General features: G+C 41.9%; 1 long non-coding RNA gene and 1 pseudogene across 1 annotated transcript; both read left to right on the top strand.

Annotated features, from left to right (window-relative positions):
* The first annotated feature begins 3,918 nt into the window (after nt 1-3,918).
* On the top strand, nt 3,919-10,214 carry LOC104439113 (annotated as a pseudogene).
* A 12,700-nt stretch (nt 10,215-22,914) lies between these two features.
* On the top strand, nt 22,915-23,335 carry LOC120291440. Its single transcript, XR_005549472.1, has 3 exons — nt 22,915-22,931; nt 23,164-23,247; nt 23,312-23,335. It is a non-coding gene; the product is annotated as an uncharacterized LOC120291440 (long non-coding RNA).
* The last annotated feature ends 986 nt before the right edge of the window (nt 23,336-24,321 follow it).

Below are 24,321 nucleotides of genomic sequence, written 5' to 3' on the forward strand. Positions count from 1 at the left end.
TCTCCAGCAGAGTCGCCAAGGCGTCGCGACCTCTCGTTTCGGCGCCCGCAATCGGGTACGAGCGCCTAAGAAGGCTAATGGCTCGGCTGAAATTTGTTATGCCTGGACTCTCCCAAGTCCACCAATTCACGACTTTAATAGTCTAAATTTTTAACCTGTAAATTAATTTTAAAACGGAGTCGCCACTAATCGGTTTGGGTGGGTCGATTAGAAACTCAAGCAAAGTATCGGGAGAAATACTTGCTCCTGCGCAACCAGAGAAATTAGGATCGAGAACTTGATTACACTAGTTAATCACTAATGCCCTTTCGTACCTAATCTTGTTTAAACCCTAATGCTTTTTGGATGTTCGGGGATTTTTCATGCAATTTGGGGAGGAAAAACATTTTTAGGTCTTTTTGGAAATAAAAGGGATTTTTTTGGATTTTTGGTATTTTTGGGAAAATACAAGTCTTTTTGGCTTTTTTTGAATTTTTTGGCTTTTTCATGAATTTTTGGGTTTTTTTTTGGATTTTTGGCATTTTTTGGAAAATATGAAATATTTTTGATTTTTTTCATTATTCGGAAAATAAAATATTTTTATCATTTTTTATTATTTTTTCGATTTTCTGGAAATTAAAATATCTTTTAATATTTTTCAATATTTTTAGTTTTTTTTGGAAATTAAAATATTTTTACTATTTTTCGAAAATAAAATATATTTTTGATTATTTTAAATAATTGTTTATTTATTATTTATTTATTTAAAATATTATTTAAAATAAAATTTAAAAAGGGGCCGACCGGGTCGGATCCACGGGTTGTGTCCGACCCGGGCTAGCGACCCAAACGAGGATGGGCCCGCAACGCGGGCCTAACTCGGACTTTTTGATTTTTTTTAAAAATTGAAACGGCGTCGTGGCCCATGAGCCCGTTTTCGAAAAGAACCGGGTCGACCCGATTCGGCGAAACCCTACCCGACTCGTCAACCCGAATTTCCACCGCCCAAAAATCGTGGAAACCCTACCCGACTCGTCGACCCGGCCCGACCTCACGACTCGGTTTCCAGCCTCCGTTGGCCTCGCGAAACCCTACCCAATTCCGAGACCCGGATCCGATTTGATGACCCGGAAAATCATAAACCCTAGGGTTTGCGAATTCGCAGCGCCGAGGGGGGAAACCGAGGCATTACGGCGGCGACAACGGTGACAAACCGCTTACGAGGACGGCGAGGACGAGCGACAACGCGATGGCGTTGGTGTGGTCGGTGGTGACACGGTCCGAGAGGGGGAATGCAATGGCGACAAAGCGATTAGCGGCAGCGACGGCTACTGGTTGCATGTCCGAGACGGGGTGACGAACGGTGGCGGTGACGGGCGACAACGGCGGCAACTCAACTTCCCAATCCGGCGTGGCGTCGGTGGATCGATCACGGCAACGGCTTCGCCGGGGGGGGGGGGCACGACAACAAACCTTCGAGGCAACGGCGTTGGGACTTGGTCGAGGCGAATGGCGACGGCACAGCGTCCAGCGGCAACGACAGCAGCAAAAACTCCAGATCTGAGGCGCAGATCTCGGCCGAACCTTCCTCAGCCTCGATTCTCTCTCACTCGGGCCGATCCGAGCCTCCACCAGCCAAATCGACCTTCTCGAAGTCGCTCGCCGCCGGCCTTCCCCAAAGTCTCTCGGTGGAGGGTGGGCTAAGCTCACGACTCGAGTTCTCTCCTGCGCTCGCCCTTCGATCTTTCCCGATGTCTCTCAGTGAAAGATCTCTGAGTTCCCCACGCCCTCCGACGATGCTTGCGGCCACCTATTTATAGGGGAAGGAAATCCGGTCGACGGAGGGGCTCGGTCGCCAGCCTCCGGCTTGCCCACTGGTTCGCTTGGCTGAACCGGTGTCCCATCGAGCTTTCAGCGAAGCTCGCTCAGCATTAATGACGCCTGAGATCTTATCCCCTTCGGCCGACATCGGCCTACTCTCCTCGGCCGTAGGCCGTCCTTCGCGCGTCGGCTTCCCTCGCGCGCATGAGTTGTAGCGGCGAAGGAGAGGGAAGGAAGAAGAAGAAGAGAGAAAGGGGCCGAGCTGAAGGGTGAAGAAGACGAGTGGGCCTAAGGGGTGCGAAAGGGAAGGGGGGCCGGGCCTTGGCCGCCATTCGTTTTCTTTTTGTTTTGTTTTTGCTCGTTTTCTTTTTATTATCTTATTTATCCGAAAAGACAAAATAAAATAAAATAAAAACTTAATTAATAAAATAAGATAAGCCTAAATAAAATTAAGGCATCAACAACCTTAAAAAGCTTGCATGTTCTGGTGGAAAATCGGACAGTTCAGGAAACCGGCGGAGGGGCGGAGGCGTCGGAGTCGAGGGCGACGGAGGCAACCGGTGGAGGGGCTTCGGAGTCGGGGTCCACTGGAAAGGGCATCGGCGTCGGCGGAGGTGGAAAGGGCGTCGGCATCAGCGTCACGTGCAACCTGTGGAGGCGGAGGCGGAGCGTCGACAAGAACGGGGAGAGAGAGCAGAGGAGGGGAAGAGCAAATGGAAGCACAAGGTTTGTTTTTGTTCTCCCCCGCAACGGAACGGAGAACGAGGAGAGAGAGAGAGAGGAGAGAGAGGACAAGTCGACAGGTTGCATAGGAGAGTAGAGGAGAGAGAGCGTCAGAGTGGTGGGCCTCAGGAGCGGCGCGCACAAATTTTGAACCTCTGACGCCATGTCTATGTGGAGCCACGTGTCGACTCCTGAGTGGTCTTACATTTGACCTACGTAAAGTGTAAAACCCAGCCAATATTTTCTCCTCCCACGTCGCTCCAATTTAAACCGACGCACGGGCATTTAAAAAAGTGGAAAGGGCATTCTCTCTCCTCTCTCTTCTCTCTCCTCGTTGCTCCCTCTTCCTCTTCAGACGCTCCTTCTAGTCTAGCGATTCCTCCGACGACGGCCTTTCTCTCTCCACTCGACGGCCTCATCTCAGGGCTCCATTCTCTCGGCGCACTTCTTCCTGAATCGCACTCCATATAATCGCTCCTCCATTTCTCTCCCTCTCCATGACCTTATCCCTCCGTAAAGCCCCGTCTCTATCTCTTCCAGAAATATCTGCTCATTCTTGCAGCCTCCCCAAAGCACCGAATTTCACTCCAAGCCCTGCGCCGCCGAGCGTTTTCCGGTGCCGTCTTCAATGGCTTGTCGGTCGCTGACCACGCCTTTCATTTGCCACAGCCAATCTTTGGAGACGTCGAAGAAACCGACCCTGACGGCGGCAGCGGCGGGGTCTACTGCGTCGGCTGGTGCCGTGGTTTCTCTGTCGTTTTCGGAGAAGCCCCATTTCAATTCCTTGCTCTATTCGTCAGCGAGTGCCATGTCCGAAGACCCTTTGGGCTTTTAGAAAGTGGGTGCATGAAAAGGTGCAGCCTTAGGAGGAGCCTAAGCAGCTATCTGATTGCGTGCACTTAACTCCATCCGTGGTTCGACTAGCACATTAACAAAGGTCAAGGTTTTCTACTTAATTTTCCAGCCAACTAAGTATGCTCAAACAAAGAAAACTCAGCCAGCAATAAACAACAGAAATTCATACCAAAGCGAAAATATTGGATAACACGGGGAAAGGAGATAAAGGATAAAGCATACTTGAATGGGAAAGAGATGGGTAATGCCATGTTTCTCAAGAGATTCCACGAGCCTTTGAGGCAAACCCAGCTTGGAGAGAGCAAGCTCGTCCTCGCTCACTCTCAGCCTTGCCGCCCTCGGACACGAAGCCGCCCTCATCCTCACTCGCGTCAACCCGGCTCTCCGAGAACCCACCGGTCCCCAACTTCCCGAAAGCCTCCTTGCTCGGCACCGAGTTCGGCGTGGCGATGGCGGCGTACGTCACGAAGCTGCTCAGCTCCTCCTAAGGCCGCACCTTTTCACGCACCCACTTTCTAAAAGCCCAAAGGGTCTTCGGACATGGCACTCGCTGATGAACAGAGCAAGGAATTGAAATGGGGCTTCTTCGAAAACGACAGAGAAACCACGGCACCAACCGATGCAGCAGACTCGCTGCGCCGCCGTCGGGGTTGGTTTCTTTGACGTCTCCAGACTGGCCGTGGCAAATGAAAGACGTGGTCAGCAGAATCGACAAGCCGTTGAAGACGGCACCGGAAAACGCCGGTGGCGCAGACTTGGAGAGAGGGGAAAGAGTGGGCTGAGATCGCGGCAGCAGTGATCGCAACAATGACATTCAAGGGGCTGTACTTCGAACTTGTATTTTTACAAGATGGCCCACCCTCCTTTTGGAATTGAAGTTAAATATGTGGGAGTGAAGGGTTCAAAATTAGATAATATCCTTGGTCTATGATGACAAAGAGAAGCGACTCATTGTTTAAGTTAAGTACTTTTATTTTGTTTATTTATTTATTTATTTTGCCCTTTCAGGGTTTAGTGAAGTTTGTAGTTGGGGCTCCTCTTTGCTTTTTATTCTGGTTCGTAGATTTATTTTTAGGGTTAGCAATATCTTGTATAGAGATGGATAGGTATTTCTTGATCGCCTTACTTATTGCATAACAAAGAAACCGGGGAGAAAAGAAATTGAGATTGGGTGCCAAGGGAGCGATTCATAATGCTAATTTGGAGATTGATGTTCATCTGCCCACTGTCAAACTAATATACAATCGATTAAAGATGAACTATGATTGCGGGTTGTAACTCTCCATTGCAATAAGGGTTTGCTGTGGAGTTTCTCCCTTGCATGAACATGGCATGTGTTATGTTTGCTGGAGAAAGGAATATTCAAAAAGCAGGAGCCAAGATTATTGTGTTCGATCGTCTACCTGGTTCTTGGGGCTTGAACTTTTGTCTCTGCCTTCCTCTTCAAGTGATATAAAGGAGTCAAGATTATTTGACGACATTGATACTTGGATATTCGTACATGTTAAGTTGTTTTCGCTGAATTTTGTTGCTCTTAAACTTTCTTGTATTACAAGAAGTATCTCCCACTCCTTTGTTAGGAGTAAACAAGGTCGTCCAGGTTAACCAATGTCCAAGTATTTGCCTTTTCATCTCTGCTTTTGGTGATAAGTAGGTGAAATTTTCACTCTTTGTTGATGGTATTTCATTGTGATGTGATGCTGAATGCTGATAAGTTCATCTGGATTAGTCATAGCATTATGACTAGTGGCTATTAATAAAACTATCCAAGATTTTTATCTTGTAAATCGTTTTTAGGACTGCTATCTGTATAGGATGCAATTAAAAAGATGAAAGTTAGTCTCATCAAAAATCATTCCGAGTTGGGATCAGGACTAGGTTCATTGGAGATGTGGAATGGGATTCTTAATCCCAGCCTAAAGATCTGACTTAATCCCGTGATTGGGCCAAATTTTTATTTGTTCTCGTACTCATGTATGAATCACATTATTATTATTATTTTTTTTTTTTTGGGTCTAGTTCAGGATACTTTCATGATATATCCTTTAGGGGGATATTATAGTGTTTGTGTTGTTTACAAGCTTTCAACTAGGTGGGGTTCTCTCCATGGAGATGCATGTATTTGTATTGCGTCTTGCTATTGTCCATTTTGGTTCCTTTGTGACAATATTTCATTCTAGAGTGATGAATTTTTCGTGCTGTTAATCAAATAGTTCAAATCAAAGTTTTCAATTGTGATCTAGATGTACTTGATTGGATAGTGACATACATATAGCTGTTTTCTAATCAACAGTGTGTGACAAGCAATGGTGCAATCGCAACAGGCTGTACAATACATTGATCGATAGCGGATCTTGTGATCAAGATAGAGGTTAATTAAGATACTTAACTCTGTCGCTGATGGGAAGGTGAATATCTGAAATCAAACTCCTTTGCAGCTTATATTCATTCATAATCTGCTTTTGTTTCGTGGTTTCTATAGCTGGTTTTGTCATGCAAATATATGTCAAAACTGAAAGAGCACGGTTGATTAAGATACTTGCAAAAATATAGGAAGATCATGGTCTTGTAGCAGAAGTTACTGATTTGATGCAAGAAATTGGGGTTAACTAGAAGTTGACTTTTGTTGTCACTATTCATGTAATTAGTTTTTCCTTGTCCAGCATTCCTATTATGGGCTTGAATTGTGGATGGAAACTTTTGGATCAATGGCAAAGACGAAGAAAATTGCCTTTATATTTTTAATAAAGAAGGGTTTTTTGTTTAGCCTTTTGTGCACTGTTACTATGATTGGTTTCTGATTGATGGATTTTGCTGGTTCGTTTGTGCTTAGATCGCCAGGATTATGTTTGTGCACAGCACATATCCTTTCTAGGAAGATCAGCCCTAGAATGTTTGATGTAATTCCTTCCAAAGAGAATAAAAAAATGCAAAGAAGGTGAAAGCATTGTGGAAGAAGCTCCAGCTAATATTTTGTCACTTCTGGAGTTGAAATGGATATACTATGACTCATGATACGGTAAATTGGTGTTTTGCTTTTTCTAGTGTTGTGCCCACTATCTTTTAACTGATGTGTTTTTGCCGATCAAGCACCACCTGGTGTTTAGCTTGTGGTTCAAACCACGGCACATTCTCTTGTTCCTTTCTAGCTTTAGCGCAAACTCTGACGTTCCAAATGTACTTGATAGATTTGTACTCGCATCTTAGTTTACCCTGCATTTATGTTGTTAACAACGTAGGTATAGGTATTGCTCGCACATCAATGAGTAACTCGAGATATGTCGATGCTACAAGGCAATATGTGAAATTCCATCGGTGAAGGGAAACCTAGAGCAGTGTGCACTGGTGAAGCTTTTTCATTGTTAAGTCTTCACTGCGTGTTTCAAGGAATAGCCGTTCATTCTGTAATTTAATTTTATGCAGATTCCAAGGAAAATCTGCTGGTGCTTGGTTGTAGCACCACATGATCCTATGCAGTCAAGCCTTCTTAATGAGTCTTTAGAGGATAAACTCTCAAAAAATTCCCAATTCAGGTACCATCTGTGAATTGTTGTGGGTAATTGGCTGTGCATTTTGAAATATCACAATAATGTGCTATAGAATTGGTTGGTCATGCCTTCGATATTTGAACGCAGGCTACTTTTGAAACAATTTGTCAGGTTGGAGGTTATCTAGTGGCCTGCTTTTTGGAGTACTTTCAAAGATGAATTCGAGAATGAGAAAAACATGCTGGAAGGTGCACCTGTTGAGAAGGCAACAGAAGTTCTTAGACAGAGAATCATTGAACTTATACTTGCAGAACTTTGTCATTTTTCTTCTTTTTGGATCATTATTTAGATGTCACTCAATCTATTCAGATGTGACTCAATATTATCTGTTTCTGCAGAATATTATCATTTAGATGTGACTTGGTTGATCTGCCACTCTTGGCCAGAGGGCGCGGAGGCTTTCATGATGGCAAAGATGAATACCGAAGAGGTGATGGCAATATAGAGTAGCACCCTCGTTGTCTACCTGAAAATCCTCCACCTCGAAGGGATCACTCAGGAGTACTCATGAATGGCCTCCCTTCGAGGAGGAGGATTTTCAGGTGGATGACAAGGGTGCTCCTCTATATTGCACATCACGTCTACGGCAATCACTTTTGCCATCATAAAAACAGCCCTTTGGCCAAGAGTATATGCGAAGAGATTAGCCTAGTGATATCCTTTCCGGTAGGAGATAGCGAACTCAACAGATAGAAGTCAGTAGCTATGGCATGTGGATAAGCTGAGTAGGAAAGTAATGTACAATGCTTTGTGAATAAGCTGGACACTGTTTGTGGTGTTATGTGGTGCTATCTAGGAAAATACTTCGAGCTTGTACTTCTACAAGATGGGCCCCCTCCTTTTGGAATTGAAGTTGAACATGTGGGAGCGAAGGGTTGAAAATTAGATAATATCCTTCCTTTATGATGACAAATAGAAGCGGTGCATTGTTTAAGTCAAGTAGTTTTATTTTGTTTTTTGCCTTTTCAAGGTTCAGTGAAGTCCGTAGTTAGGGCTCCTCTTTGTTTTCTCTTCTGGTCCATATATTTGTTTTTTAGGGTTTGCATTATCTTGTATACAAATGGATAGGTATTTCCTCGTCGCCTTACTTACTATACTTATTGCATGACAAAGAAACCAGAGAGAAAAGAAATTGAAATTAGGCGCCAGGGGAGTGATTCATAATGCTAATTTGGGGGGTTGATGTTCATCTACCCACTGTTGAACTAATATACAATAAATTAAAGATGAACTATGATTACGAGTTGTAGCTCTCCATTGCAATAAGGGTTTGCTGTGGAGTTTCTCCCTTGCATGAACATGGCATGTGTTATGTTCGCTGGAGAAAGGAATTTTAAAAAAGTAGGAGCCAAGATTATTGTGTTTGGTCGTCTGCCTAGTTCTTGGGGCTTGAAATTTTGTCTCTGCCTTCCTTTTCAAGTGATATAAAGGAGTCACAAATGTGTGATGACACTGATACTCGGATATTTGTACATGTTAAGTTGTTTTCGCTATATTTTGTTGCTCCTAAACTTTCTTGTAATAGAAGAAGTATCTTACACTCCTTTGTTAGGAGTAAACGGGGTCATCCAAGTTAACCACTGTCCAAGTATTTGCCTTTTCATCTCTGCTTTTGGGTGATAAGCTGGTGGAATTTTCACTCATTGTTGATGGTATTTCATTGTGATGTGACGCTGAATGCTGATAAGTTCCTCTGGATTAGTTAGAGCATTGCGACTAGTGGCTATTAATAGAACTATCCAAAGATTATTACCTTAAAATCATTTTTAGGATTGCTATCTGTATGGGATGCAACTAAAAAGATGGAAGTTAGTCACATCAAAAATCATTCCAAGTTGGGATCAGGACTAGGTTCATTGGATATGTAGAGTCTGATTCTTAATCCCAGTCTAAATGTCTGATTTTACCAATTTAGTTGGGACTCGATCTCATAGTAAACCAAATGAGGCCCCAGTTCTCACTGTGCTTGACCCATTGTATGTCCAAAACAATATCTAAAGGCCGAACCTGCTAATTAGGTCTACCTTTGGGAATTCAACTAAAAGGGGATTATAAATGAGAATGAGGTGTTGCCCCCATCCTGAGTTATAGATTGGATGGAAGATTCAATTGGTGGTCGTGGCAAGGTTGAAGATACCTTCTATACAAAACTTTGTCATTTTTCTTCTTTTTGGATCATCATTCAAATGTGACTCAATCTATTTTCTGCAGATATTATCTTCATTTGAAAGTATTACTCAAGGATTACCTTGAAGAGACTTGCAGAGCTGTTATGCCTCAGCATTCAGGTCTGATTGTGTTGAACGTTTTTTATATTCCATATCAATGTCAATCTTTATGAATTGTTGCCTAGAGCCCTCATTTAACCTGAGCAGCCTCCCTGCCTTCAATCCCTGATTGGGGCATGGTTGTTGGACTTGGATATAAGTTCCAAATTAGTGGAAAAGAGTTTTTGGCGCATTGAAAGCCAAAGGCTTGTCATGGATTTGAGAATGTTGTCTTCATAGTTTTGTTTTGTGAACATTTCTGACTGGCAAATATGGGTACTCTCGGCTTGTCAATTTTTGCTAATATATATTTGTTGTGGCTTTAAGTGTCATTGTCTAGCATTGTGAAACCATTTCTTGTCCCCAGAGCCTGTTTCTAATGCGCTTTTGAAGGGTGGGAGGAGCTTTGCTATATTGCTGGTATCGACATTCACCACTTCCTGTGTCACAAAAGTATATCTCGCTATTAGAGCTTTCTTAATGCGTTCAGAAATTCTACGTAGATGATTTACTTGAGGAAAAGAGCTTTCATTCTTTTTGGGTTCTGTTACCACTGTTGTATGATTCACTTGAGGAAAAAAAAAACTGTGTTTCTAGGGGTGTTGTTACCACTATTGTAGAGGGCTTTAATCAATGGCATGCCTCAATTTATTAAATCAACGCTATCATTTGATAGAGAGATGATATGATGATATCTATACAAGCTTGGATGATATTCTATCAGCATGACTTGTTAGTTCTATATTATCATTTTAGGAAGCTGAGAAGCATCTCTCCTAAATGGTTGTTTCCAACTCCCTGGTGGCAAAGATAGACCAGCTGATGGGAGTCGTCTGGAACAGACGACAAAAGACAGCAATGACATCTTGAACTTGTGGGCGAGTAATTTGGAAAAGCTGCTTGATCTTGTTGAGAAAAGTTGCCACCAAATGCACAAGGAAACCATGGCTCATAAGGCTGCTTTGAGAGCTTGAAGATGTTCTTAGTTGAATGGATGATCTCTCTCCCCTTGAGCCTCCCTCTCTCTTTTTCTCTCTCTCTCGCCAAAAGAGAAGTTGAATAATGTGGTTTCACATTGTGGTCTGAAGTGGGACTGAAGATGTCCATGATATAACTCTCGTGGAGCTAGCTTCAATTTGATTACATATTTTGCAAGGGGGACCAGATCTAGGCCTTATATCGGATTGAAATGATATATTGAACACACTGCATAGGAATGTATTCTGATCTTTTCATGCTTCCTCTTTCTCCTCTCCTTTTAATAGAAGATTTGTAGGATTTCAAGGTCCACAGCTGATACCAATGGAATAGGTATTGGCATAAGACAGGCACTGATTTGGATTGAAATAAGCGCCTTGTCACTAAATTCTATTTTGCATGACGAATTTTGCACGTGCTCATGTCTTTTTGACATTTGGGATGGCATTAGCTCTCGAGAGTAGGCTATCAAATGCTATTTTCCATTTCTCTTCAAGGGACATTGTTTTTTGGGAAAATGTCACAACTGGTCCTTGGATTTCTACTTAAAGTGCAATCTCATCTCTGAGCTTTCGATTTGCTCAATTTAGTCCCTAAATTATCGATAAATGTCCGATCTAGTCCCTAACTATTTGAAAATTGACCAATTTCGTCATTCCGTTAGTTAAAGTTAACGGAATTTAGCATTTTGGTATTTTTTCTTTTTTTTTTCTTCTTCTTCTCTCTTCTCTCTGCCGGCCATGCTGAAGCCAACGGAGGAAAGCTAGCGTCCGGTGAGAGTCGCCCTTGCCTGGGCTGGCTAGGGCCGTCCTCACTGTGTTCGACGAGGACGGCCCTCTCCCGACGCCGGCTAGGGCGGCCCTCACCAGATCTCGGCAAGGGCACCCCTCGCCCGACACCAACGGGGGTGGCCCTCGCCCGATGCGCGAGGGCGGCCCTCACTGCGTTGGGCTACCCCCGCCAACGTCGGGCGAGGGGGTGCCCTCACTTGCGTCGTGCAAGGACGGCCCCGGTGAGGGCAGCCCTCGCCCGACGCAAGGGGACCCAATCGAGGGCCGCCCGCTCGCGTCGAGCGAGGGGGAGCCGAGGCCGCCCCGCCTGACACCGGCGAGGGCAGCCCTAGCCAACCCAAGGTCACCCTTTCCTCCACCATGGCCGACGGAGGGTAGAGAGAAGAAGAAGAAAAAAAAAAAAAAAAAAAAAAAGAAGAAGAAAGGAAAACAATCAACACTTAACAGTTTGAACGGAATGACTAAATTGAACATTTGTTAATCGTTCAAGGACTTAATTGAGCAAATCGAAAGCTAAGGGATGAGATTGCACTTTAAGTAGAAGTCCAGGGACCATTTGTGACATTTTCCCTTATTTTTTTCAAGCGTCGATATTTTGTTAGTGGAGTGGCCTTTGTTCACTAGAGTTCCAACTCCTCCATTTTTGTTCATGGAAGTAGAAAAATTGGGAAGGGGAAACGATGGAGCCAATCGTTGGATTATTTCGGCAAAAGGCATCTTTGCTCAACGGGAGCTTTGTTTGTTCGTCGAGAAAAGCTGTGGGCACATCTTTAGCTTTAGCTGTGGAAATAGTAATGCCCAATGAGTAACAAGTACCATTTTACTTTCCTAACAAAATGAATTTAGTTATCATTTTATCAAAGAATGCCACCGTCGGACTTGCTTAGCAATCAGCATAAGTCAAACAAGAATATTAGTGATTTTCAATGTTCTAACTTTTTCCCGTTGTTCACCTTGTCTATTTCTTTCACCCTCCTCTCCTCTTCTTTTCAATGCCATCATCTGGCTTTGCTTTCATTTTGTTTTCTTCTTTTCTGTTGCCATCATCCGCAGTGCAGTCTTATGATTATTGATCCAAAGTGTGGTCCAGTTTCAAACATTTGGGATCGATCTTAACAACAGTTACCTTAAGGGTTTTATTTATATGGACTTATACTGCAGCGATTGCCTCCCATATGGGTACTGATTAGATCTTATACTGTCGTTTTGTGTAGTCATAATATGCCATCATGTATGAATATTTGAAAAACGAATCTCATTGGCATATCTATATGGGTAATGGTTCTTGGCAATCTCTAGAGATGCTAGAACTCAGGCCTGGTAGTCATGCTGTTTGCAAGTTTTTTCAATTGGATGGGATCCTCATGATTGTATTTGTATTGTACCTTGCTATACCCCTTTAATACCTTTTTCTCATTCTATTTTCTTCCTAGAGGAATAATTTTTCTTGCTGTTAATCAGATAGTTCAACTGAAAGTTGTAATTGTGCTCTAGAGATAATCAAGTAATGAATTAATTTAATGTGACACTTAACTCTGTTGCTGCTGGGAAGGTGAAAATATGAAATCAAATTCTATTGTGGCTCATGTTCATTAGCAATCAATTTTTTTATGCAGCTATATGTCGAAATTGAGACAATGCGGTTGATAAAGAAACTGGCAAAAAGCAAAGGAAGAAGGTCTTATAGCAGAAGATACTTATTTAATACAAGAAATTGCAGGAGCTAGAAGTTAAATTATGGGGTCTTTGATCTTGTAATTGGTTTTTCCTTGTCCAACATTATGAGTGGTTTGAATTGCTGTGAAAATTTTTGGAGCATTGGCAAATACAGAGAAAATTGCCTTTATCCTTGAGCATGTACGGGATTTTTGTATTGCTTTTAGCCATTTATGCTCTCTTACTATGATCGGTTTTCTGATAGATGCTTTTGCAGGTTCTTTTAAGCTTAGATCGCTAGGACTATGTCCATGCACAAATCCAGAAAATCAGCCCCCCGGTGTTTGATGCAGATCCTTCAAAAGAGAGAAAAAGCCTAAAGAAGGGGAAAGTATTGTGGAAGAAGCGCCAGCTGATATTCCGTCACTTCTGGAGCTGAAACAGATATAATAAGAACCCACGAATTGTTGAATTGGTGCTTTACTTATCTGCTATTTTTAACTAGAATTTTTTTGCCAATCAAGCGCTACCTGTTATTCAGGTTGTGGTTTAAGCCATGGTTTTATTCATTTGCCGCATTCTCTTTTTCCTTTTTTTATTGCAAACTCTGATGTTAGAAATGTACTTAATGGATATGAACACACACCTCACCTCGCATTCATGTGGTTAACGATGTAATTATTACTCTCATTACAATGGTTTGCTATATGGCAATATATGAGATTCCATCAGCAAAGGGGAAACCCAGAGATACCAGTGAAGCTCTTTCATATGAGGCTTTGTCAAGTCTTCACTGACTTTTTCAAGGCATAGCTGTTCATTCCATGATTTAATTAGTCCCAGGTTCTAAGAAAAATCTCCTGGTACTTAGCTCGGTCACCACATGATCGGTTGCAGTCAAGCCTTTGTAATACTTTAGAAGCTAAAAATGTCTCAGAAATTCCCCAAATCAAGTACATCTTTGAATTGTTTCTAGTATTTGGTTGTACATTTTCTTGCGATAGGTTGATAATCTGCCATAGAATTTGGTTGGCCGTGCCTATGTTATTTAACGCAGGTTGCAGCTTAAACAGTTGGTCACAATGGAGGTTATCCAATTAACTGCTCTTTGAAGTAATTTCATAGATAAATTTGAGAATGAGAAAACTGTGCTTGAAGGTGCACTTGTTGAGAAGGCAGCAGAAGATCTTGGACAGAGAATAAGTAAACATGTAATTACAGAACTTTGTCATTTTTTTTCCTTGCTTTCTTTGGATCATCATGCTGATGCGACTTCCTCTATCTTCTGCAAAATGTTATTGTCGTTTAAAAGTATTGCTTGAGGATTACCTTGAGGAAACTTGCATAGCTGTTATGCCTCAGCATTGAGGTTGGTTATGTTGAACATTCATTTATTTCTCTTATCAATGTCAATCTTTATGATCGATTGCCTAGACCCCTCATTTAACCCTGGGCAGCCTCTCTGCCCCTGATACTTGCAGGTTATGGTTGCTAAACTTGCATACAAGTTCCGAAAAAGTGGAAAAGAGGTTTTGGTGCCTTGAATGCCAAGGCTTGTCTTGAGGTTGAGAATGTTGTGCTTGTATTTTTTTTCTGTGAATATTTCAGATCGATATAAATGCATACACACTATGCTTAGTCATCTTCTCATAAAATTTGTCGTAGCTATCAGTGTCAATGTCTGGTATTGTGAAACCATTTCTTGTCCTATGGAGCCTGAAATTCTGATGCGCTTTAGAAGTGTGGGAGGAGCTCTACTATGACTCACAATTTCCAGTGTTACAAAAGTATATCTCGTGATTAGAGCTTTCTTAATTTGCTCAGAAATCTATGTAGCTGAATCACTCAATGAAAGGAACTTTGTTTCTGGGGTTCTGTTACCACTGTTGTAGAGAGCTTTAATCATTCATATGCCTCGATCTATTAAATCAACACTATCATCGGTTAGAGAGACTCCATAATAGTAATTATGCACACCTATATGATATTCTATCAGCATGACCTGTTAGTTCTATGACCATTTTAGGAAGCTGAAAAGCATCTCTCCAAAATGGTTGTTTCCAAGTCCTTAGTGGGAAAGATAGACCTGCCAATGGGAGTTATATGTTTCCAGACAACAAAGGATAGCAATGATACCTTGAACTCGTGGGTTACAAATTTGTAAAAGCTCCTTGATCCTATTGAGGAAAGCTACCACCAAATCCACAAGAAAACTATGGTTCATATGGCTGCTTTGAGAGATGTTCTTAGTTGAATGAATGATCTCTTTTCCCTTGAGCCTCCCTCTCTCTTACCAAAAGAGAGAAGCTGAAGAGTGTGGTTTCACGTTGTCCTTTGAAGTGGGGACTAAAGATATCATAGAACTATCATGTAGCTGTCTTAAATTTGATAGCATATTTTGCAGCTGGACCAGATCTGGGCCTTTTCATCTTTCTGCATAGGAATATATTTTGGTCTTTTCATCTTTCCTCTTCCCCCTCCTTGTAATTGAAGATTTTTGGACTATCAGGGTCCAGAACTTGTACCAATAGAATTGGTATCAGAACAAGATGTGCACTCACTACAACAAAAGTAAGCGCCTTGTTAGTAAACTCTGTTTCTCTTTACAAATTTTGCTGGTGATACTGTTTTTCTAACATAGGAAATAACATTAGCTCTCAAAAGTAAAGGCGAATGAATGTTATTTTGTATTTCATTTCACATTTGAATTTTGTTTTCAGTAGAGAGTGTGTTTCCTTTGGACTTAATCTTGGCCATTGGCAGTTGTAAAAACCTCTTTTTAGGGAGCTTATACATCATTAGTAGACTTAACTTTTCTCCAGGATGATGTTGTGATGTCATTTCAAAAAGACACTATTGTGATATCATTTCTCTCTAAACTTTCAATTACTGGAATGTGTTTTGATGTCGGCTAGTTGACATTTCTCTCAACTCTTGGCATGTATGTGGGTAGTAATATAGTAAAAAGCTTGAAATATTGAGGATGATGTGTTTGTTTTACAGCTCTGTTAAGATTTGGACTTAATGGAAGTTCTCTTCACATAGTCGCTTCCCATTTTCATTTTACTATTGGTGCTTCCAAGTGGCAACTTACGATTATTTCTTCGTCTAATTTGTTTCTGATTTTATCTTTTGGCTGGCAAAATATAGAAACCATCACATTTTGCTTATTAATCTCGACATTTGATTGATTTCATCAATCGGTTGTTGTCTCAAATCCCTTTTTGTACAAGAGAAGATGTTGAGGGTTTAAACATTGGTCTCAGAGCAAAGTGTGGCACGAATGACTCCTATAGAAACCATCATAGAGTACCCGAACTTTTATTTGATTCATGGGACATATTTAGCTGATGAATGAAAATTTGTTGTTTTTCTTTTGGGGGGGTGGAAGGAATTAGGAATTCAAAATGTGTGTGCCGGTATTAGGTGTCAAATATTTATCTGATTTAACTTTGCTCATGATTAGATAGTAAATTGATAGATAAGCATCGCTATTAATATATAAATTTTGGCAGCCCATTTAGTTGTTTATTGTAGAACAATATTAGGGATTAATTTTTATTACCTAAACAAAAATATTAGAATTAAATTGCATAGCATATAGTTTTAGGAGCATTTGTTATTTAGTTTATTATTTTTATTGCATTTGCTTTGGACCGGTGATGCATGGATTCGAATTGATGGTTTTGAGCTATAATTTAGCGAGTTTGGCCAAGTTCATTATCTTTAGGTGACTGAAATCATGTGTGCCACGTTAGTAATTTCATATTATTGCCAAGATTTGATCATTAATACTCGGCAATAATCCTTGGGGTAATGTGCGTACGTGCATTTTGGAAAATTCGGTCAAGATTATGGAATGTGAGAAGAGAAGTTTTGGGAGGTGTGGAGCCCAATAGAGAGGGAGGCGATTTCTCTGGAGGTCAGCAGCAAGCTTCGGCACTCGTCCAAGCCACGCCTCGTGCCCGACGCGGCACTGCCCGTCTCCTTGCCGCTGCAGTTCATCATCTAATTTTGCCCTAATATGATATGGGGAATTTCCGGCAACGATGAAGCACCCCTCGGCGAGTCCTTTGCGTGCCACAGCAGCCCCCCGTGGTCTCTTGATTAATTCTTTGCAGGTTCCCAGCGAAATTACAAGCACTTGTCGAGCCCTTTGAGCGAACTAATGGCCAGGCCACCGCGCTTCTGTTGTTGTCCCGTTTCTTTTAACCTGATACCGTTGCCTGCTGTTTTGTCTGTCGTGCTCGACTGTTCTTTGACAGGCTGTCCAGAACAAACCAACGCCCCTGCATCAATCCAAGCAAGAGGAAAACGGCTCCTGTAACGATGAATCTTCATCGACATTAGCGGATTTAATGATGCTTTATGAATAACGCTTTTTATAGGTTCCAGCTTTGGTGACATATCAGCCCAGCAAATCTCTGAGAAGCTTTGCAGCCTCTTAGCCGTGTTCACTCAAGTTCTTCGTAGAAGTGTGTGCTTTCATAATCTAGGAAGTTAGCGAGTCATAGTGTTGTAAAAGGTACACATGTTTTGTAGAGTCATCTACTGAGCTTTATGTAAGAGTAGCATCCTCTACCGACGGTAAAATCTCAAGGATTACTCAGCCTTGTTGCGAGAGGAGTAGGTTAAGTGGAAGTTCGATTCACTACAATTCTGTTTCGCATCTCTTCAATCTCTCTAACTCCTTTATCAAGGTACTGCATCCGCATGATAGTTTTCCTCCTACAGCAATACATGATACACTTTCTTCTTGAAAAAAGATTTAATTTTCTTAAAACAACCAATTCACTCTCCTACACCTGGATACTACTGTACAAGTTTTCCACGAAAAAGTTTCAATATTCTTAAAATAATCAATTCATCCCCTCTCAATTGTTGTGTTAATCATTTCATGAATCTCTTCATACCCTATCTGTGTTTGTTAATAAGAGCAATGAAAAACCTATCTAACTTACCAAAATGAATCTCTTAAATAATCCTTTATGGATGACCATTTTAGTAAGTGGGAAATTACTAAAATCACAAGACAATATCCTTTTCTTATGGCCTAATTAAAGGGATTCACATACCATCGAGGACACTTAAGTACCAAAAGTTACAAAAGTAACAATCAAGTGCAAAAATCGGAGCAAAATTGATCACTTAAGTGTTAATCCGACCAAAATGCTAACGTGGCGATTTTCCGGCAAACCAAGTGCAAAACAGCGTCGTTTTGGTGCCGACGTGGTAAAAATTAATATACAAGTTTATTAAATTAAATTTAAAACTAAATTTATTTAAAACATTTAAAAATAAAAATACAAATATTAAAAAAATAAAAAATATAAAAAAATAATTTTTAAAAAATGAATTTAGTTTTAAATTTAATTTAATTAATTTTTATATTAATTTTTTTATCACGTTAGCACCAAAATGACGTCCTTTTTGTATTGTCTAGCCACATTAGCATGCAAAACAAAGCCGTTTTGCACTTACTTCGCTGGAAATTGCGTACGTCGGCATTTTGACCGGATTGGCACTTAAGTGATCAATCTTACTCCGATTTTAATACTTAAATGTTAATTTCGTAACTTTTGGCACTGTCCCTTTGTGACAACTTTTGGCACTTGAAGCATACTTTTGCCCATACTATCATTGACATTATATGGCATTAGAATTTAAGAATTATCTCATCTAACATTATAAAGGACAATGAAAAAAAAAAATTGAGGAGGAAACCTCTTTGGAGCTTCTTGTAGTTGTAGCTACCAATTGAAAAGAACAATGCCTATAGCTTGAAGAAAAGCTTCGACCTTCAGAAAGGAAGGACTTCGGTTAACACGGAAATGCTTTAATTAAATAATGAATCTGTGTTCCAAAGTATCCAATCTCACATCATCAAAAAAAATGGAAATTTGATCAGGTTGAACCTAGCTGTGGAGAATCAATAGGGTAGAGAGCCAAAGAGGGGAAAATATAAGCTATTCGCTTATATAAAATAGTCGGGCACAAAGTGCGACTGCTTGAGTACTTGAAGGCCCATTAAACACCGCATTCCCATTCAAAATAGTTTCAAATATGAAAATATCATTTCTCAACCAACTATGCAAACTCTTAAAAGGGATTAAGCCTACCGTTTATGTTGATGTAATTAATACGAGGCCCAAAATATATTTAACCTTTGTGTCACCTTCTATAAAATTGGACAAACCAGACATTTTTCAAATATTATTCCATTGCATTGGTCAAAATGAACATTTTTTTTAATAAAAGAGATGTGCATATATCTTTGGTTTTCTTTCGTATTCCAATTTAAAACCCACTCGAGGTGCACAACCCATGGAAGGTCCAGAAGCAGCGTAAGATGCTCTTATTTTATCATTTTTTTTGTTGAATAATTTCTACTGAGAAGAAGGCAGAATTAAGGGTCATTTTTAGTCATCAATCCACGGAAATCGTGCATCCATTTCCTGCGGAACTTGCACCAGCGTTGATTTTATTCGTCTTCCCGAAATATTTAGTCACCGATTTTCTTTTACGGGTCTGATCCCACAAATTTCGTACATTCTTGAACGTCAGAGAATCATAATAACATTTAGGACCCCACATCCATACAACCGGATAATGTGAGCACGAGGTGATGAGGGTTTCGAGGAAGCTCGCTCGAAAACCAGTGGGAAGTTTCTTGCATTTAATGGGAGCGAATTCATGGTCACTTCATGACCCTTTATGGTGCAATTTGCCAAGTGATTTTTGTGAAAAATGTCATGAAATTAAAACTGAAATCAGCTGAATGTCTAACATTTGAAAAAAAGAGTAGCACTTGAATAGATCTGTTATCATCCAAAAAAAAATTGCATTCATTTCGTCATATAAAAATAGGTCGAACGGACCAAAATGTTTTAGACATTTGGGCTATAAGCTTCACTGACGTCTTTCCATAATAATTTAATTGGATCTTAAGCAGAAGCTTCAATTGCGTTCATCTACAGTTACACTTATCAATGGACATTAAGTGATCGTGGACTCATTTTTTATGCTTGCTTTTTCCACGTATTTTCAAATTCCGTGCTTCTCAAGACTACCTCGGAAAAAAGAATAAAAAGTATAGGAAAATTAGTAACTCGAAATGAACGTCGGTATTAGGTGTCAAATATTGATTTGACATGACACTGCGTATGTTTGGAGATTATTATACTGGTAGATAAGTATTACACAAACTCAAATCAGTGTGAACCGCTACCAATAGTGACAATAAAAGCTCAGTCGAAGTGGCCTAATACAGTAATATTAGGACTGGATTAGGATGCTGGGCGTCTGAATATTATTCGTAGGCTGGGCTGTTTCTCAACACCAATTGATACTAATTGAAACGAGATCTTCGACTAATGAAATCAAATTCCACGTTTCTTGATACGATCTCGCCTAACAATCAGAGATAATACCTCCTTGGGTGTAAAAAAGACAACGCTGTTTGACGCGGTCAGTCAAACTGCTGATGCCCCTCATCATCTCTTTTTCAATTGCTCCTCTACAAAAGTCAAATTTTGGCCACGACGCTGTGAGTTTGACCTTGAGATTAGCAGGCGAAGCCCGGCAAGTACCGAGATTCAGCCGGAAGGTAGGATGGGTTATTAGGACAATTTCATAACCTTGGCAAAAGGAAAAAAGTTCTCGTAGACGAGAAGACATGGAGAAACTTGATTCAATTGCGGACAGGTCCGGGATGGCTTTTGGATCTCGAGCGGGGGTGATTTCTTGGCTCAGATTTGACCATAGAATGAAAATAGTAGTTTTTGGATTGGACAAGCTTGATTTGTGTTCAATTGAGTTAGATATGACTTTCTGATTGAATATTTTGTTTGGATCTATGCAAAGTGAACGTGATTTTTCAAGCAAGAATGGGTGGGTTTATGTAATGATTAGGTTTAGAAAATATATTTTCGACATCTATTTAGGCGTCTATTGATTTTGTATACCAGAAGATGTGAATGGAACTATTGAAATGAAATAGGAATAATATATTACGAAGTATTCTGGTCTCCACTTCCTAAGGCTACTCATTTTAGAAGATTTATGGAAAAGGAAGCAAAAGCAACACTGTGTTCGGCTACTAATCTCTTCTCATACTTTATAAAATATAATACTCTAATTTAACCTTGTGAATACATTATAAACTGCCACCCAACCCGTACATCATATGGGGTTCCACCTATAGAGTGGCAAGCATGCCCTACAAATTGATATGTGTGAGAGATTATGTTATATGGACATATAATATATTCAAATGAAATGCTTATTCACTCAACCAATCTAAAAGTTAGTATTATCGTAATCTTGCCTAATCATCTAGCTCAATAAGTTTCTACAGCCAGTAATGATTTTAGGTAGTTAGGTTAGGTGAAAAGAAATATCCTATATGCTCATTACCCAATGTGGTAATTTTCAACATGTCCTGGAAATAAATAAGAGTCTCTTTGTTGCAACTTAGATGAAAAACAAAAAATCCAACCAAAATTTAAAATATTACTCTAGTTTCCAAAAAAGACAAAAGAAAATTTATATTTAAATTTACGTGTGAAACTTAAGATTTGATTAGATAAAAAAAAAATGAAAGTCAATCAATATCTACTTTTGATTAGGACATGACATAGTTGTAACACATGAAATTTAGACACACGAGTGAAATGGAGATAATTGTTATAAGTTAGAGGGCTTTACTAGGAGGCACCAATTTTTATCGTAGAAGGATGCGTAATTTATTATTTAAATTTTCAACACTAGCATGTTCGCATGCATTTGAATTGACCTTTTTCAAGTCCCATGGAGTCGTATGTAACTTTTGTAGCCTTCAAAATACAAATAATAGTTTGGACACCGACGAGATTGGAAAAGGGTGACGTACTGCAACCTTCCTTGCATCCAAAGCTAGGCATCAAGAGTGGGGAGGCATGACAGAGCTTCCACGAAAATTTTCTCTTTTGTGCCTTGACTCTTTAAAAAAAATGCATAAAAAAAAAACTTTCGGAATTTCGTATGTCAGTATTATTCATGTAGAGGATCTTAAGGCGCTTTTAAGCAGCTGGCGATGAGGAATTAAGGGAAGACCGAGCTAAAAAGGTAAGCGTGGAAGGCAGTTCGGTCAATTCGGCCCGGGGGATTCGGGGAAAAGTTGTTGTGACTCCTCCACGTCGCGCATTCCCCGCATGAACAACAGAGTGGAAAGAGGGCATGTTCTTGTTCCGCCTTCTCTCTTTCTCTCTCTATCGCTACTGCGCGAATAATTCCGAGAAATTTTCTTCCTGCAATCTCGAGATCGCGCGACGTGGCTCGCCCACTTCGCCCCTTCTTCTCTCTCCGCAACAAATCAAAATTCAAATCTCCTCTCTTTCTCTCTCTCTAGGAGATCCCGTACGCGAGAAGCGAGACGATGTAGCGCCAGACCCACCAATTCTCTCTCTACATTTCTGCAGTTGGCATCGCCACCTTCGCTGCCCCGTACCGCCCCCCCGCATCGTCAGAGGCGTACCCTCGTTCTAGGGTTTCGCTTCCATTCTTGGCGGTCTGCCTGTTCCTGCAGGTGAAGCTTTACGCTGCAAGCGAAGTCCAAGAAGATGGCGTGGACTGAGCCGTTCGGCGAGCCGGCTCCCCGGCCCGTTCGCCCCCGGCCGGCCCTTCTACGCCCCTCCCCACGTCAGGCGGGACGACGACGGGTATTTCGGCCCCGGCACCGCCGACCCGGCTTGGTCCGCCCCCGATTCGGCGCCTTCGACGCCGGACCCCGCGGCCGCGGCCGGGGCCGGGGCCGCAGCCAGAGCCGCGGCCGCCGCGGTGGAGATCGCTTCCCCGGCCGCCGAGCGGAGGTACGGCGGGACGTGAGCCCCGAGTGGGATTTCGGCTCGCTCGACGTGGCTGCCAAGTTCGGCGACCTCGAGGTCGTCGTCGAGGAGAGCGACGACGCTGGCAGCGGGGCCATCAACTTCGCCGCGTACGAGAACGTGCCGGTGGAGGCCAGCGGCTCCGACGTCCCGCCGCCGGCGGGCACGTTCGAGGAGATCGACTTGGGGGAGGCGCTGAGCCTGAACATCAGGCGTTGCAAGTACGCGAAGCCGACGCCGATACAGCGTCACGCGATCCCGATAGCCGTCGCAGGGCGCGACCTCATGGCGTGCGCACAGACCGGGTCCGACAAGACGGCCGCCTTCTGCTTGCCGATCGTCTTCGGGGTCTTGCGCGATGGCTCGAAGAGAGACAGGCACCCGTCGTCGAGAAGAACCGCGTGTCCTTCGGGCCTCGTTCTGTCTCCGACAAGGGAGTTGGCTTGTCAGGTAAGCGCCATCTCTTTCTCTGGGTTGTGGGAGGAAAAGAAAAAGGAGAAGTTGGGTCACAGTTGCATGACGTAAGCATTGTGACCGGGTTTGAATTATTGTACGTTAGATATTTTTTAGAATGACCCACGATGAGAAGGGTAAGCTTTGCTTGACATTTTATCAGCCCATGATTATGGCCGTAACTTACGATGAGGTTGTGGTGTGGTTTGTGTGGTTTTTCACTGTGCAGATATATGAAGAGGCGAAAAAGTTTGCATATCAAACCGTTGTGAAGGTTGCTGTTGCATATGGTGGTGCGCCATTTGGTCAGCAGGTAGGGCTTCTTGTGTTTTGTTTCTGATGCTTTGTGCTTATTGCGGTGGTCGACCTTTCTGCAGTTGGCATCGCCACCTTCGCTGCCCCATACGGCCCCCCCGCATCGTCAAGGCGTACCCTCGTTCTAGGGTTTCGCCCCCCCAGCCGACCCTTCTACACCCCTCCCCACGTCAGGTGGGATGGGATGACGACGGGTATTATTTCGGCCCTGGCGGCACCGAGCCGGCTTGGTCTCGCCCCCGATTCAGCGCCTCCGACGCCAAATCATATTCAATGCGGTGTGATTATAAGTAAAATGCGACGATTTCATTGTAGTGTGTATGTTGCGATCATCGTTTGCTGATAGGGATAGATGATTAGCCTGGACTGGTTTTTGAGCTTATTGAGAATTTTGGTGTAGTGTTGAAGCTTTCTGTGAAAGAAGAAAGCAGAAATGAGGAATCCGTTACCGTCAGATTGTATGGGCCGAACACCGAGTTTGTCATTGACCGCGAAAGAGAATTCCATGTGAGTTTTTATTTTGAATAACTGTGTTGTATGTTAATTCCTTCTTTTCTAGTAGACTGGACTTGTTTCCTGAGTGCTGTAATGGAGAGTTCTGTAATCTCATTTTTCCAGCATGTATTATTTCCTTTAGTTAAGGTTTTTCCTTCTTGATCTCTTTGGTATTCATGAGGTTCTTAGCTTCCATAGATGCCTGTGTTACAGCATTATATCTCTTAAGTTTTCCAAGGACACAGTTGGATGTGCCTCTCCCGAAGCCAGACACACTCTAATCATGCAAATGCAACCTGATAGAATCTAGAGCCGAAACTCGTCGAGATAGTGTCGAAAGGACTTATATGGTTCAAAGGGTCCATTTCGTTACTTCTGTAGTGGTCGTCAAGTTTTAGAAATTTGATGATTATGATGCTAACCTGTGAGAGAAATGTAGATGAATGGATCACATACGATTCCTTGAACCACTTGCACAAGTAATCATCGCTAGTGTAACTCATGAACTGCTTCCACAGTGATTTGACACGTTCGTTACCATTCAGTATTTAGGACTGTTATGACGGATGCCTAGTTT

Source organism: Eucalyptus grandis, chromosome 3, assembly GCF_016545825.1.
Source record: "Eucalyptus grandis isolate ANBG69807.140 chromosome 3, ASM1654582v1, whole genome shotgun sequence".
NCBI classification, from domain to species: Eukaryota; Viridiplantae; Streptophyta; class Magnoliopsida; order Myrtales; family Myrtaceae; genus Eucalyptus; species Eucalyptus grandis.